Source organism: Triturus cristatus, chromosome 5_2 (assembly GCF_964204655.1).
Source record: "Triturus cristatus chromosome 5_2, aTriCri1.1, whole genome shotgun sequence".
Lineage (NCBI taxonomy): Eukaryota > Metazoa > Chordata > Amphibia > Caudata > Salamandridae > Triturus > Triturus cristatus.
The window spans coordinates 942,646,927-942,660,424 of NC_140588.1; the positions used below are offsets into that span (position 1 = coordinate 942,646,927).

The 13,498-nt window shown below is 47.0% G+C and overlaps 1 long non-coding RNA gene across 1 annotated transcript in view; it reads right to left on the bottom strand.

Moving 5' to 3' along the window:
• Nucleotides 1–5,059: 5,059 nt before the first annotated feature.
• Nucleotides 5,060–13,498, bottom strand: part of LOC146829454 (uncharacterized) — a 135,118-nt gene continuing 126,679 nt past the window's right edge. Inside the window, exon 3 of the long non-coding RNA XR_014961988.1 lies at nucleotides 5,060–5,174. This is a non-coding gene — a long non-coding RNA (uncharacterized LOC146829454). The remainder of the gene's footprint in view (nucleotides 5,175–13,498) is intronic.

Genomic DNA, 13,498 nt, shown 5'->3' on the forward strand with positions numbered 1-13,498 from the left:
TAAAGTGGTGGTCGCACCCAGAAGTCCTTTGTGTCCCTGCCTGCAGTGCTTTTGCAAACTGAAGGTTCTCCATTGGAAACAACAGGGCATCTGACGCCGAAACCGCACCCTGCACCTGGCCAGCTAGTGCCGCTGAGGGTGCACCTTTGGTGCTAATTTGTTACCCCATTTGCCCTCAGCTAAAGTCCAGGAGCTTTGCTCCCACAGCCCAGTGGCCTGCTTGCCAGCAGCCACCAACCTGAGGCCCCCTATCCCCCATTGGATAACATTGGGCCTCAGCCCTCTGCACCCTGCCACCCTAGTGTCGCTGAGGGTGTAACAAGAGAGCATCATTGACCCTGGGGGACCCCTGAGTCTACCCCAAAACCTCAACTCGAAATACGAATACTTACCTAAAAACCGCTAACCAGATTTTCCGCCCTAGGATAACACCGACACTTTTGCCTGAAAAAGTTTCTAAGTGTGGAGTTTTGAAACCTAAAGAAATTGTTTAAAATTGTACGATTTAACAAAAACGCTTTTACTCACCTGTTTACACAAAATGTCCCAGTGCTGCATCCAGGTATACGGCACTGAGTAAGAAAAGTAATCCAAAAGTAACTTACCTGATTTTTTACAGAAAATCCCAATCAAGTCCTAGTACTGTATTTACAAGGGATTGCATTTCTCTGAAACAATACTGTAAGTCAAACCATAGTACATTTACAATTGCAATCCAACTGTATTACAATCATCATTTACTACTGTAAAGTATTTATTGCTTACCTGTGCCAGGCTTGCTTGGTTCTCGTAAATAAAATAACTGAAAGAATAATTTTATACAAAAACAATTGGTCTGAGTGTGTACAACAAATGCTTAACACTGTCCTCTGATACTGCCTTACTGCTCGACCACACTATCACAAATAGAGAGTAAGGTTCTATCTAATTTTACCTCTGCCTACCTTTGGGGTTCCAATGGGCTCTGTGCACACTATACCACTTTGGTATAGGATATACAGAGCCAGCTTCCTACAATATGCCTCCCCTGGAGAGGAGAGGGAGGGTGGTTGGCATAGGAGTCTGATGCATTCCCAGGTTTACAAAACATTTTAAATCTGGGAAGGCATCAGGTTCCATGGATGTTGTGTGGGAACACCCATTGAATGCCCCTTTAACACTTAGGGGCCAATTACGATCTCGTCTGGAAAGCATTCCTACTGAATCGATCCCAGAATGCTTCCTTGACTACTCAGATCGGGTGAGTCCATCCGGTGCCTGCCACACTGTCAATGGGTGGAAAGCGGGGTCCCTTGGGTACCCCCACAGACCCGATTCGGAGGTCCCCGGGTGAAGAGGGGCCTGCTACGGGCCCACAAAGACAGATTCCAACAGCCGATTCATTCCGGAGAAACCGAATCGGAATGACTGTCAGAATCGGTCATCGTAATCGCTCACTCGGAAACCGAGTCCATAAAGCTGTATGATTTGGCTTTAAAATGTGCGATTTGGACAGCCCTACTGGTTTACAGGCATCATAATCAGTTGTTGGGGACTGTGTACGATTTGGTCAGACACAAGGGCTCGGAATCGGGTTCGGCAAACCCGAATCCGATTCGATGCCCTTGCGAACGGCATCGTAATCGACCCCATAGTAGTGCGTGAAAGGAAAGTGATGCACCAGCATTGCAATGGGCTTGTAAATAGGCCCCCTGCCTTTAGGTTTACTGACAAAGTAAAATGCACCTAATTAGGCAAACTTGTAGCATCAAGTACAGACAGCAATAAAAAACACACCATTACAAGAAGGACTAACCAAATTATGCGACTTATGTATCCCAAAGATAAAATTGTTATAAAGTACTCCTAGTTGCACAAAAGCATGTGGTGCCATTAAATGCAATTAGATCATTTAGTTGTGGCACGATAAAGTGCTGACGCATAACAATTAGACTTCATTAAACATCCCAAATATCTTGTTTTTTTGTCTGCCAAAAAAAATATACGTAATTAGCCCAATAAAAATACACCATTACCAGAAGGAAAAACCAAATAATCCAACTTATGTATCTGATAAATAAGGTTGTAATAAAATGTTCCTGATTGCACCAAAGCATGTGGTGCCATTAAGCTCAAATGCGAAGAGTTCGAGGATTTAGTTGTGGCATGATAAGTCCAATGCTGGGAATGCAGACCAAGCCTTTCAGGCTTGGCACCCTTGATACTGGAGATCCATGCTGCTTTGAGCTTAGGGGTGTTCTAGTCAGTGGCCAGACTTAGGAGACATTGGTCTCAGAGCAGTTTTCACATTTATAGCAGCCTGGATGCATGAATCAGGAATCTAGTCACCTTGCATGACTGTTGGATTGAGGGCCCATGTAAGAGAGATATCACTGCAGGGCGACAAGACCTGATTATATTACACAATAAGTAAAAGGGAGCATTCCGCAACACGGGTGCAGAATCAAATGTGGCACGATAGAAGCACTACTGGTCAAATCCTTCCGTAGCCAACATCACAGCAGCGATGACATAAATTGGCAAGTGATTGAACAGATTACAATTGGACCCTGAGGAGTTGATAATGCAGGCCTACTCTCCAAGAGGGATGTGTCTGGATGGACAGGTGTAAAACAATCCCTTGCAGCTTGAAGACCGTTGATGATTGGAGGCAGGCAGCCTTCACATGAACCTTAGGAACCTAAGGACCTGACAGAATAATGACTAACTCAAACCCCCATCTTGGTGAGAACATACTCTATCATGTATTTCCAGCTATGTACATCTCTAATGCGTGATCTCGATTCAAAATCATCATTGTTCTTTACTTGCATTGATATGATAGCAATGAGAATATGTCAGACAACATGAAGTCCACATGGTACTCTGTCTACCCTCTCACAGGTGAGACATGATTGTAGGGGCTAACTGTTTGCTGTATGAGAAAATATGTTGCTTCATCCCTCATGGGTTTTGAATTTGGCAATTGCAATATTAATGATGTCGCATTTACATGATAGTGATGAGACTATATAAGTCTACTTGATACTTTGTATACCCTCTCATAGGTGACACACACATTTAGGGGTTAACTGATGCACGAGTAAAACACAATGTTCTATCCCCCATGGGTTTTAAGTTTGACAAATGACATATGCAAGAGGTCACAAATGAGTCTGACAAGCTTTTTTCGAAGTCTTGTTTCATCTCTCAAAACTTTTTTAATTCGCATTGATCCTTTTTTAAGGAAATAAATTAGGCAGAATATGCACCAGCAAAATGTGTAATCAAAGTTTGTATAATCAGGGGGGCCATCGGCTATTCAAAAACTTGATCGGGAGCACCAAATCGCAGCTTCCTCTGAGTGCCCTTCTTGCATGATGTAGCATGTATGCTTGTTCAAAAGAGAGCATTCTTTCTCCCTCGCAGCTACCAAGGAGTAGACGGATGCGGCCTGCACCCTGCACCCTGCTTGCATTTCGGTAAGTATTCCTGCAAAGTCTGGCTTTGATTTTATGGTTTGGACATGTTCTGAAGATGTGTTGGCCCATTACTAAACTGTTTTAACTTTATATGTCCCCCGTAGTATATTCCATATATTTGGTAGTACTTTGCCTGGGGTGAGTGCACAGACCAGTTTTCGGCACTTAAATCATCTACGTTTTTTCCCCCTTATAAATCTCTGTCTTCACATCATTATGGTTGTACATATTTGTCTTTTCATCTTACAATTACAATGAAATTTCAAGTTAATTCAGATCTCAGTCAGGTCATAGGTACAGGACTGCTGAACCAACATTTCACTATCCGCATGCAGCTCCTTAAGTTATGTATAGTGTTGGATTATTCCACATATATTATGCTGAAAGAGAGTCATTGTCTTATATCCCTGAATGAAAAATGTCCTAGCTAACGTAAAGTAAAGTTTCAATTCTATTAAGGACTCGGAGGCGAGGATTATGCTTTCTCTCTTCACTTTATTTTAACAGCAGCCAATATTAACCTATAACAACTACATTTCCCATGAAACCTTGGGAAAAAAGTAGTAAGAAAAAACTGTCCAATCAGTAGCAGTCCTGTGTCCTCCAAACAGGGGCATTCCAGTCCAAAATATTCTGTCCAAAATAGCTCTCCATCCTCGTCTAAAGCGTGAAGTCAGCCAATAAATCACTTTCAGGAGTCTTGTTTGTTTGCATGAGATCCTACAAAAAACCAGGGGACATTATCATTTATCAGGCAAGGATCCGTCGAAGCCTGTGGACAAAATCGGTGCGACATTAAGCAAACACATGACACTATTGCCCCAAACAATCCAGTGTTAAAACTTTTCTACTTACTTTGATACAGGGAGGGCAAACTTCATCTGAAATCCCTAGGGTGGGATAATCCTCGCCTTCGAATCCTTAGTAGAATTGAAACTTTCAAATACGTTAGCTAGGACATTTTTCATTCTATGTCAGGACTGGAAGTGAGTATTATGCTAGTATAAATCTTTCTCACCACGAGGTGAGCCATATCCAGCACCGGCTTGAAGTAGAACCTCTTAAACGTGGAGTCTGAGGACCAGTCAGCCGTGTTGAGTTTGTCATCCAAACAGGCACCTAAGCCCAAAGCCTTAGATCCCATGGCCCCTCGAATTGAGGGGGCTCCAAAATCTTTGAGGCTAATTCCTGCCTCTTGCACAACCCATCCAACCCATCTGGCTATTGTGGGGGAAGCAGCTGCCTTAAAAGGCTTGCGTGGAGCAATAAGGAGTTGCCGCTCTCCTGGAGGTCGAATTCCTCAGTCATTTCCTCATACGCTTTCAAGTAGCAGACCACCCACAGCTTAGGAGAGACCGGGAATTCCGGATAACTGATTACTCTTGTGTGGCACTTTGTCCTCCTGTGGAGGGTAAAAGTCACCCCATTAGTGGTAAACATTCTGCCTGTGACATCCAACGCTCTCACGTCTGAGACGCGACAGCAATATCATGTTGTTGAATTACTCCTAAAATATACAGACAAGAAGTTATGAGACTTTCTTGTTTGTAAGTGGTCAGAGTTAAGTGGATTAGCCAGGCTACCTTGAACAGGTGATAAATCAAGGGCATTCCAGTCCAACATATTCTGTCCAAAATAGCTCTCCATCCTCGTCTAAAGCGTGAAGTCAGCCAATAAATCACTTTCAGGAGTCTTGTTTGTTTGCATGAGATCCTACAAAAAACCAGGGGACATTATCATTTATCATGCAAGGATCCGTTGATCTGGGGTTAACCAGCTCTGCTGAGAGGGCAGTGTGCTGCTACACAGGAATGCCAGAGCAGGAGGAGGAGTCATAAACCATGGCCTTCAAAGAGAAGAGGACGGCCTCAGTGTCATTTACAACTTCACTCTTTTGATCCAAAGCGAGAGCTAGGCTTATGGAAGGAATGCACAGCTGCAGGAGGAAGAGGCTATTGAAAGTAGCCATCCTAGGGGTGTGTTCAGCCTGCTTTTACCTCCCTACTGGAAAATCAGCCATTATGAATTTGGAGGATTTGGTGCACCCTGGGACCAAATAATGCCACACTCTAAAGGATATGGTCATATTCTTGGGGAGTTGCCCTGCTCCCATTGGTCAGGAGTGACCTCCTACTTGACCCAGAGAACTTGGATTAAGTATCTGAGAGTGGCAGAGTCTCTCAGATCTGCTGCTTGAAACTTAAGAAAGCAAGACGTTGCCATGCTGAGAAGTTGGGGTGCAAAATTTTAAGGCCTGCCCTCTGAAGACTGCACCAGCTGAAACTACAGCCCTGTGGATTACCTTGCGGTAAAGGAACTAAAGAGTGGACTCCCTGCAATCTACAGGTTAACAGAGCACACCTGGAACATCACCACCAAGGATCTTCAACCTGGAGAATGACCAGTAGATGTGTATGGGTTTTGTTCAAGTAGATTGTGGGAACTGAAATCCTCAACTTTCAAGGACCATCTTGGAGCTTCCAGACCCTTGGAGCGAGTATGAGACACGTTGGGGCCCCTTGGGGAACTCCAGGAAGTAGTTCCAGAAGGTTGGAGAACTTTGAAGCAACTTTGAAAAAAAGCTCCATAGGGGGACCGACTCAACCTGGCCAGCCAAGCCGTCTGCCTTCAACCACGAGCCGGCCAAGCCATCCAGCTTCATCCCGCTAAAAGCACCTCAGGTCCGACTTCCAGAGTTTGACTGGGAGTAGAAGAAATTCGAGGCCAGTGAACCCTCACCGAATCTAGCCTGGTGAAGAGCATTGAGGGACAACCGCGAGAAAAAACTCCAGAAAAGTCTCTAAGTCCAAAGGTAAAAACAGTGACCGGGACCTACCACGAGTGGTAGCCGTTCAGGGCTCCACTGCGGACGGCCTGAAACTTTGACTTTGAGCCCGGCTATATCGTGACCAGATGTCGCAATAGGGTGCTATAGGTTTCTAAGTGCTATAAAGTGATATATCTTTTAAAATTCATAGCTCCGGTTCCCTACATTGGATGTTTGTCGTTTTGGTGTCATTTTAAAGATAAAAAAAATGTCCTATTTATATAAATTGGTGTTCGATTTTTATTAGGTGTTGTGTCTCAATTGTTTACTGAATTGGTGTTTTTAAATACTTTACATACATGTCTTTCAAGTTAAGCCTGTCTGCTCGCAGTCACGTTACCAAGGGTTGAGCATGGGAATAATTTTCTAAGACCTATTCTGAGCCCTATACTGTGTTAGTGGCCTTTTTGCCAGTGGCAGACCTACATTTGCCCCTACCAATAATTCACTTTCCAACAGGTTGCCAGGAAAGGAACAGGTTCAGAACCTGATTCGCATCCCAAAGGGCTGAGTACCGGGGTTCTGGAGGTAGAGACAGTCTGATACCTCGCAGAAGCCTGCAAACAAGCAGGTGTTACCCAACCGCCGGATTGTTAAGAGGCACATGACCGGCTGAGATGGCTGATCGAAAGGTATTTATTGACCTGTAATCAAGTCCTTTTGAGGCTAAATGGGGCAGAAAAATTTGAATATGGACTACTCCTGCGTCCATGGGAATAAGACCCCTTCGCATACACCAATGGGACCATCTTCCCCATGCAGACCTGTACCGCTTGACTGTACTGTACCTGTACTGTACCTCCCATCATCTCCTGTAATCCGCCATGTCATGAGCCACTATGGGTTCCCCAGAATCAAAGGATGGGGGTGTAGGAAAGTAGGATCTGATTCTTATGATTACCCCCACTTTTTGCTTTTTGCACCCACTGTTTTGACTAGTCTGGCAGGGATCCTGCTAGTCAGGACCCCAGCCTATCTGTTTTCTCCCTTAAATTGACATGTATGTACTTTGGTACAACTCCAGATTGGATACTGGGGTACTCTTATCAGTCCCTAGTATATGGTACACATGTATCCAGGGCATAGGTACCCCAGAGGCCTCCCATGTGCTGACGCATGTATTATGCCACCCATGAGAGGCCATGCAAAATGGAACCTCAGGTCTGCCTCTGCAGCCTGTGTAAGCTGGTGCTTGCACCACTTATGAGAGATATTGTACACTATATCTATATATATCACTACACTTACAACCTTATAAGTCACCCCTGTAGCAGGACTTAATAATCCTGAAGGCAGGGTGCTCGGTTTTACCTGAGAGGGTGCTCCTGCATGAGCAGGGTCCCTCTACAGTCTTTGGAGACCATTCTCCCGGGCTGTACGTGATACTATCAGATATATAGGTAGAGGTGCATTATAACCTCACAGTAAATGATATCTCGAAAAAGTCAGCAAAGAAGTATGTCATGTATAAGTAACTGGTGTGGGAGGTATGATTCCTCCCCTCAGAACCGAGGTTCTGGGGGTACCTAAGTCTACCGGTACCAACTTTCTCGAGCCATACAGCACAAAATAGATGCTGCCAGCCACAGACACGAGTCGTCCCTCCGGTTGCTGAGCCAAGCTCTAGCGGAGGAAGGTCAGACAATAGGTATCCTGTCACAGGGAGGTGTGACCACCTCCCAGATAGGATTTAGTGTATTGGGGCCGGGTGGGTGCACAGTCCCCGTGCCAGAAAGTCTGCATGAGGGGCACATTTGGTGTCCCTGTATATAGTCCAGTTCAAACCAGTTCTGGGAGCCATTTGCTCCTGCTCTGGTGTGAAACTGGACAAAGGACATGGGTGTAGCCACCCCTCTGTCTTGTCCCTCCCCTAGGAGGGTCCCTAGAATCTGTTCAACCCTTTCCCATGGGTATAAAATGGGTTACCTGGCTACAAAACATTAGATTTTGCGTGGACAGGATTGTGCAAGAAGATACAACTACACTTCGACCGTCTGGACACGCTGGACTTCGCTGGACCTCCCTTGGGCTCGAATTCGTCTTCCCTTGCCATCCCCAGTCTTGTCACTGTCTGTGATCCACACAGGTTCCGTGCTGGACCCTGTGGACCTCCAAGACAACAGAAGAATCTCCCTAGGAGTCACTCCCCTGCAAATGCAGGAACTGTAATGCATCTGACTGGTTTGCTGAGCCTGAGCTCCTGCGGACTCCGAAGCAACACAGAATGTAGGTTTCTGAAGGTATCAGAGGATGAGCTGCCCTCTCACTGAGTTTGAGGCAGATATCCCTCGTGTGGACCATATAATCATACCCCTGTGAATGACTTTCATTTGCAGCTGCACATGCTTGTTGTCATGCAACAATCCTGTGCATTGGGCCATATGTAGCCCTAACCCAAGCACATCTTTTCTGAGAAGTACTCCGGCATCCTGACACTCTGTGCCCTGCTAGCTGGTATCCTGTGAAACCACCTGAGTCCCCCCGGGACTCCTGTGCCTTTGGCCTGTGGGTCCACTTGAGAGTCAACTTTGTTTTAATTGGGCTTCCCTGGTTGCTCCAGGCCTTCCCTGACTTCCCTTGCTGTGGTGAGTCTCCTAGTGCTTGCTGGGCCAGATCGACACCGAATTTAACCATCTCCGTGGTTTGCCACTGCCAAGGCTTGATGGTGTGCCTGCTGAATATCAACCCCTCAGCACTCGACATCCTTTGTGGAACAGCTCGCCTCTGGCTCCTGGTTGTCCTAGACATCTCCGGGTCCTCGCAGCTGAAGAGTCAAGATCACCGTCATCACACCTGAAGCACCTGACAATGGTGGGCATTCGTCTACCGAGCCCCTGGTCACTCCAAAGTGACCCAGATTATTTCCCCTCTGATTTCAGGTTCTTCTCATCTAGAATTGGATTCCACCGGACACTTTTTGTACTTCCAGCAGCAGCATTTCTTTGTCGACATCGAAAAAGAACAACAAGGGTTTCCGATGCCACATCGTGCCTATGCACCCGTCTCCTCTGGGATAAGTAACTCTGGTACAAAGGTATCCACGGGTGGGGTGGCTCTTCAAACTCTTACGTTCCAAGGGTTGACTTCGTAATCTGCTGTGAAGGGTCCTTAATCTTTGATTTTCCAACGTGACTTTCCCATTGAATTGTACGGAGCACGCTGTTGTGTTGCCACACTGCACCCGCCCTCCGTGAGGTCCATACTCACTTACCTTGGGTGGTCCCTTGGGGTCCCAATGATTCTACACCTTCTGAACTAGGTCTAGTCCTGACTCGTGGTTCTTATACCAGTTATTTGGTATATGGTTTGGTCTCCCCCGGGAGCCCACTGTGTATTGTGCTACTTACGTTTGATTCTTTGCAACTGTATTATTTGATTTGTGTTCTATCCTCAAGTAGAGGATACTAGAGAGTGTTATATATAATAAATACATATTTTTATACCTTCTGTGTGGTTTCCCTTTCATTTAACCAATACTATTGGGTTGCATTCTGGTAAAACATGGTGCTTAACATTCCTTTAACACTTAGCCTGAAAGCTGCTCTCCATAGATACCACTAGGATAGCTTTCAATAAAAGTTATCTTTGACCTAATCACCATAAGGGTTGTTTGGACTGGTACAAGGTGCCCACTTTAACTAGTGGACAGCATATACCAGGCCAACTTCTCACAGGGTGGCTCTATCGGGACTCCGGAGGAGAGTCAGAAACCGGGGGAGTAGGATTGGAGAATCCCAAGAAAGTTCCAGAAGAACCGGAAACCAAACTTTAGATCTCCACCGGGGAGTGATCATTACCATCTCTGTACGTTGCCTCCTGACCAGAGCTGTTGCCCTTGTGATCATTGTGAATCTAGGGAACGTGTATACCTGCTCCAGACTCCAGTCTTGGAGAAAGGCATCCGTGGCCACTGCCAACGGGGCTGGTCTCCAGCTGAAAAACCAGGGAAGTCGATTGCCCAATATCGAAGCAAAGCGGTCCATTGAAAAAGGACCCCAACGGTTGTTCAAGGTCTGAAAAATCTCTGGGCCGAGCTTCCAGAGGCTGGAATCTCTGAAGTTGCTGGATTGGAAGTCCGCTACGTCGTTCTCCCAATCAGGAAGATACTTCACCATGACCAACATATGGTGATCCAGGCAATATTACCAAAACCTGGTGGCCAAGTCCGAGAGGGCTTTGGATCTTGTGCCCCCCCAGATGATTGATATATCGGACTGCCGATATGTTGTCCATCTTTAAGAGGACTGAGGACTGGACGGAGTCTCTCATCCAACACCGGGTGGAGAAAGAACCTGCCAGGAACTCTAAGCAGTTAATTTGTAATCTTTGTTCTTGAAGAGACCACAATCCTCCTGAGGAAAATTTGCTGCACCTGGCCCCCAGCCTGCTCTGCTGGCATCAGATTCTGTCACCAGGTCTGGGGCCGACCAGAAGATTGCTCAGCCATTCCATGTGTTCCAACCACCACTTGATCTCCTTCAGGGTCTCCTTGGACAGAGGTACCTTGCAAGAGTAAGGGCAACCCCGGTGTAAGTAGGTTGCTTTGAGGTGTTGAAGCCCTTGATAGTGTAACGGGCCCAGGAAGAAGGTCTGGATGGAGGCAGAGGGAAGACCCACAATCTGGGCAAATTGCTTGAGTGAACCTTGAGGGATGGTGAGAGAACGCCTCAATTTGTGATGATTCTTTGAAATCTTCCTGGTCGGAAGTCTGTGAGTGGAGAAAGTGGAGTCTACCATGAAGCCTAGAAAGGTAAGGGTCTGGGAAGGCGTCAGGATGGATTTTGTCTCGTTCACTACGAAACCCAGACCCTGAAGAAGATCCACCACCGTTCGGAGGTGGCGCAGTAATTGATGGGGGCATGCATCCATGAGGAGCATGCCGTCCAGGTAGACGATCATTTGGATACCTCGAGCTCTGAGGACTTTGGTGAAACACCAGCGGGCCGAGGAAAGGCATAAAGGAAGGGCAGTAAACTCATTTGTCTGGTGGCACCAAATGAATTGGAGAAAATGGCAATGAGGAGGAAAACCTAGAATAACTAAGTAGGTGTCTTTTAAATCCAGTCGTACCATCCAGTGTTGGGGATGTAGGACATCCCAGAGGAGATTAATTCCTTCCATTTTGAAGTGGCGGTACACTAGCCACTCGTTGAACTCGCTGAGGTTGATTACAGGTCGCTTGCCCCCCTCCGTTTTGTCCACCAAAAAGATGTTGCTGAGGAACCCCAGGGATGAAGGGTTCCCAGAGCGATAGCCTCCTTGACTAGAGGCGATGAAACTTCTGAGTCTAGAAAATGGTCTCTTGCTGAGAGAACTGGATGGGATGGGGCTTGAGTTCTTGAAAGGGTTTGCAGACATAATCTATGTGGAATCCCTGAACCGTTTTAAAAACCGTTGAGTCCCCTGTGATGGAAGTGTAGGTCTGGAAAAAATTCCCCAGGCTCCCCCTACCCTTAAGCAAAAAAAAGGGAGAACAATCATCGGTACTAGAGGAGGCCGCTGCTTCACGATATCCTCGTCCTTGCCGTGTCGGCCTCTTGTGGGATAGAAGTTTCCAAAATTATGTTTGGTCCTGATACCGACCTTGTCTGGGGCATTGTCACCTTGGAGGGAGTTTGTTGGAAGGGAGGCCGGTCGAGCGGCCCCTACCTCGACCGGCCCCGCAGAACACGTGATGAAAACTTTATTACTGGATGACTGCACTTTGTCAAGGAAGGTGAAAGTATTAACACATTTTCCCAACTCCTTGACAAATGGCTCCCCAAAGAGTCCTCATTGTGCCTCAGCCCCTGCCTCTGAATCAGTGAGATCCCCTAACTTGGGGTCCACCTTGATGAGAAGGGAGCAACAATGCTCTGTGGAAATGGCACAGTTGGCGTTGCCCAAGAATATGACAGCCCTTTGTGCTCAACCTGAAAGGGACTCTGGGGAGATCAGGGAACCTGTTAGGTTGGCCTCCTCGGCCATGTACAACATTTTTGTGAGGGGGCCTAGAGTGTCCAAGAGCTTGTCCTGGCATGCCGTTTTTCAGGTCCTTCATAATTTATTTTTAAAATGTGGCCATCTTTGTATCTATCTCTAGGGTGAGGGCCACCTTACACTCCAGAGAGGTCCTGGGGCATTCCGCTCTCAAGCAGTTACAGGATTCTTTTCCCAAGGGTTTGTGAATACACAATGCCATGTAATTGGCGACTTTGTACGCCGGGGCCCAATCTGAGGAGCAGGGATGAATAATGACCTCGGGTCCAACATGACAGAAGTATCTTGGGATGGTCGGGAGGGGAGCCATGGTCTAGATAGCCCTTGTTCTGCATCAGCCTCGCCTGTGTTGTCCAGAAGGATAGCATTGTCTGGGGCCAGTGGCGGGTTCTCTGCTGGTGGCAAGGTTGGCAGGGTAGCTAGTAAGACTTGCTTGAGCCTTTCAAAAGCCTTTAAATGAACCCCCATATCTCGGGCATGCTTGGGCGTTGGAGGGGCAGGATCAGATGGTGGAGCAATCTCTGGGATCCCCGTCTGGGGAGCAGGCGCTGTGGGAAGGGCCGTCAACCTTGCCAAGGCCCGATCAATTTTCCTGGACAGCCTGTCGTCCAGAGAGGGTCATGGCCTCCCAGACGGCTCTGTGTATAGATGCGTCTACCACACGTAAAATTTGTTGTCCCAAGAGTGGTCTGCTAGGGTGTTATGCCCCCCGTGGGAGTCCTCCTCGTAGTCCATTTCCATAAACAAGCCAGACTAACCGAGGTTTGATCTTATGGGGTCTTGGTAGCAGACCGGGCAGCGTGTTCAAGGTTGCTTAATGAGGGCTGGGTTTCGGCCTGACTCTTCTTTCTTGAGGAACTCACTGTTTTATGGGTCACTGCCCTGGGGAAGGGGAAAGCCTGGTCAACTGAAAATAATGCAACCTGGGTAAATCCCCACTAGGCGCCGAGCACCAAAGAATTCAGACCCAGAGGGTGTTAGATACAGTAATACAGACGCTGCTGCCGGTGTGTATTGTGTGTCAAATTAGGCAGCAGAGCGTAGCAAAAAAGCACATTATTGGCCGAGAAAAAAAGGGCAGCGGCTCGATCAATACACCATTAGGTGTCTTCCCTCAGACCGAACAGCTTGGGGAATCTACGGCATGCCGTGTGATCCTCTCAGGGATACGAACGCCTGCGCCATATCCTGCGCTGCCTCTGGCACCCCCTGGCAGCAGGAGTTCTGTGCC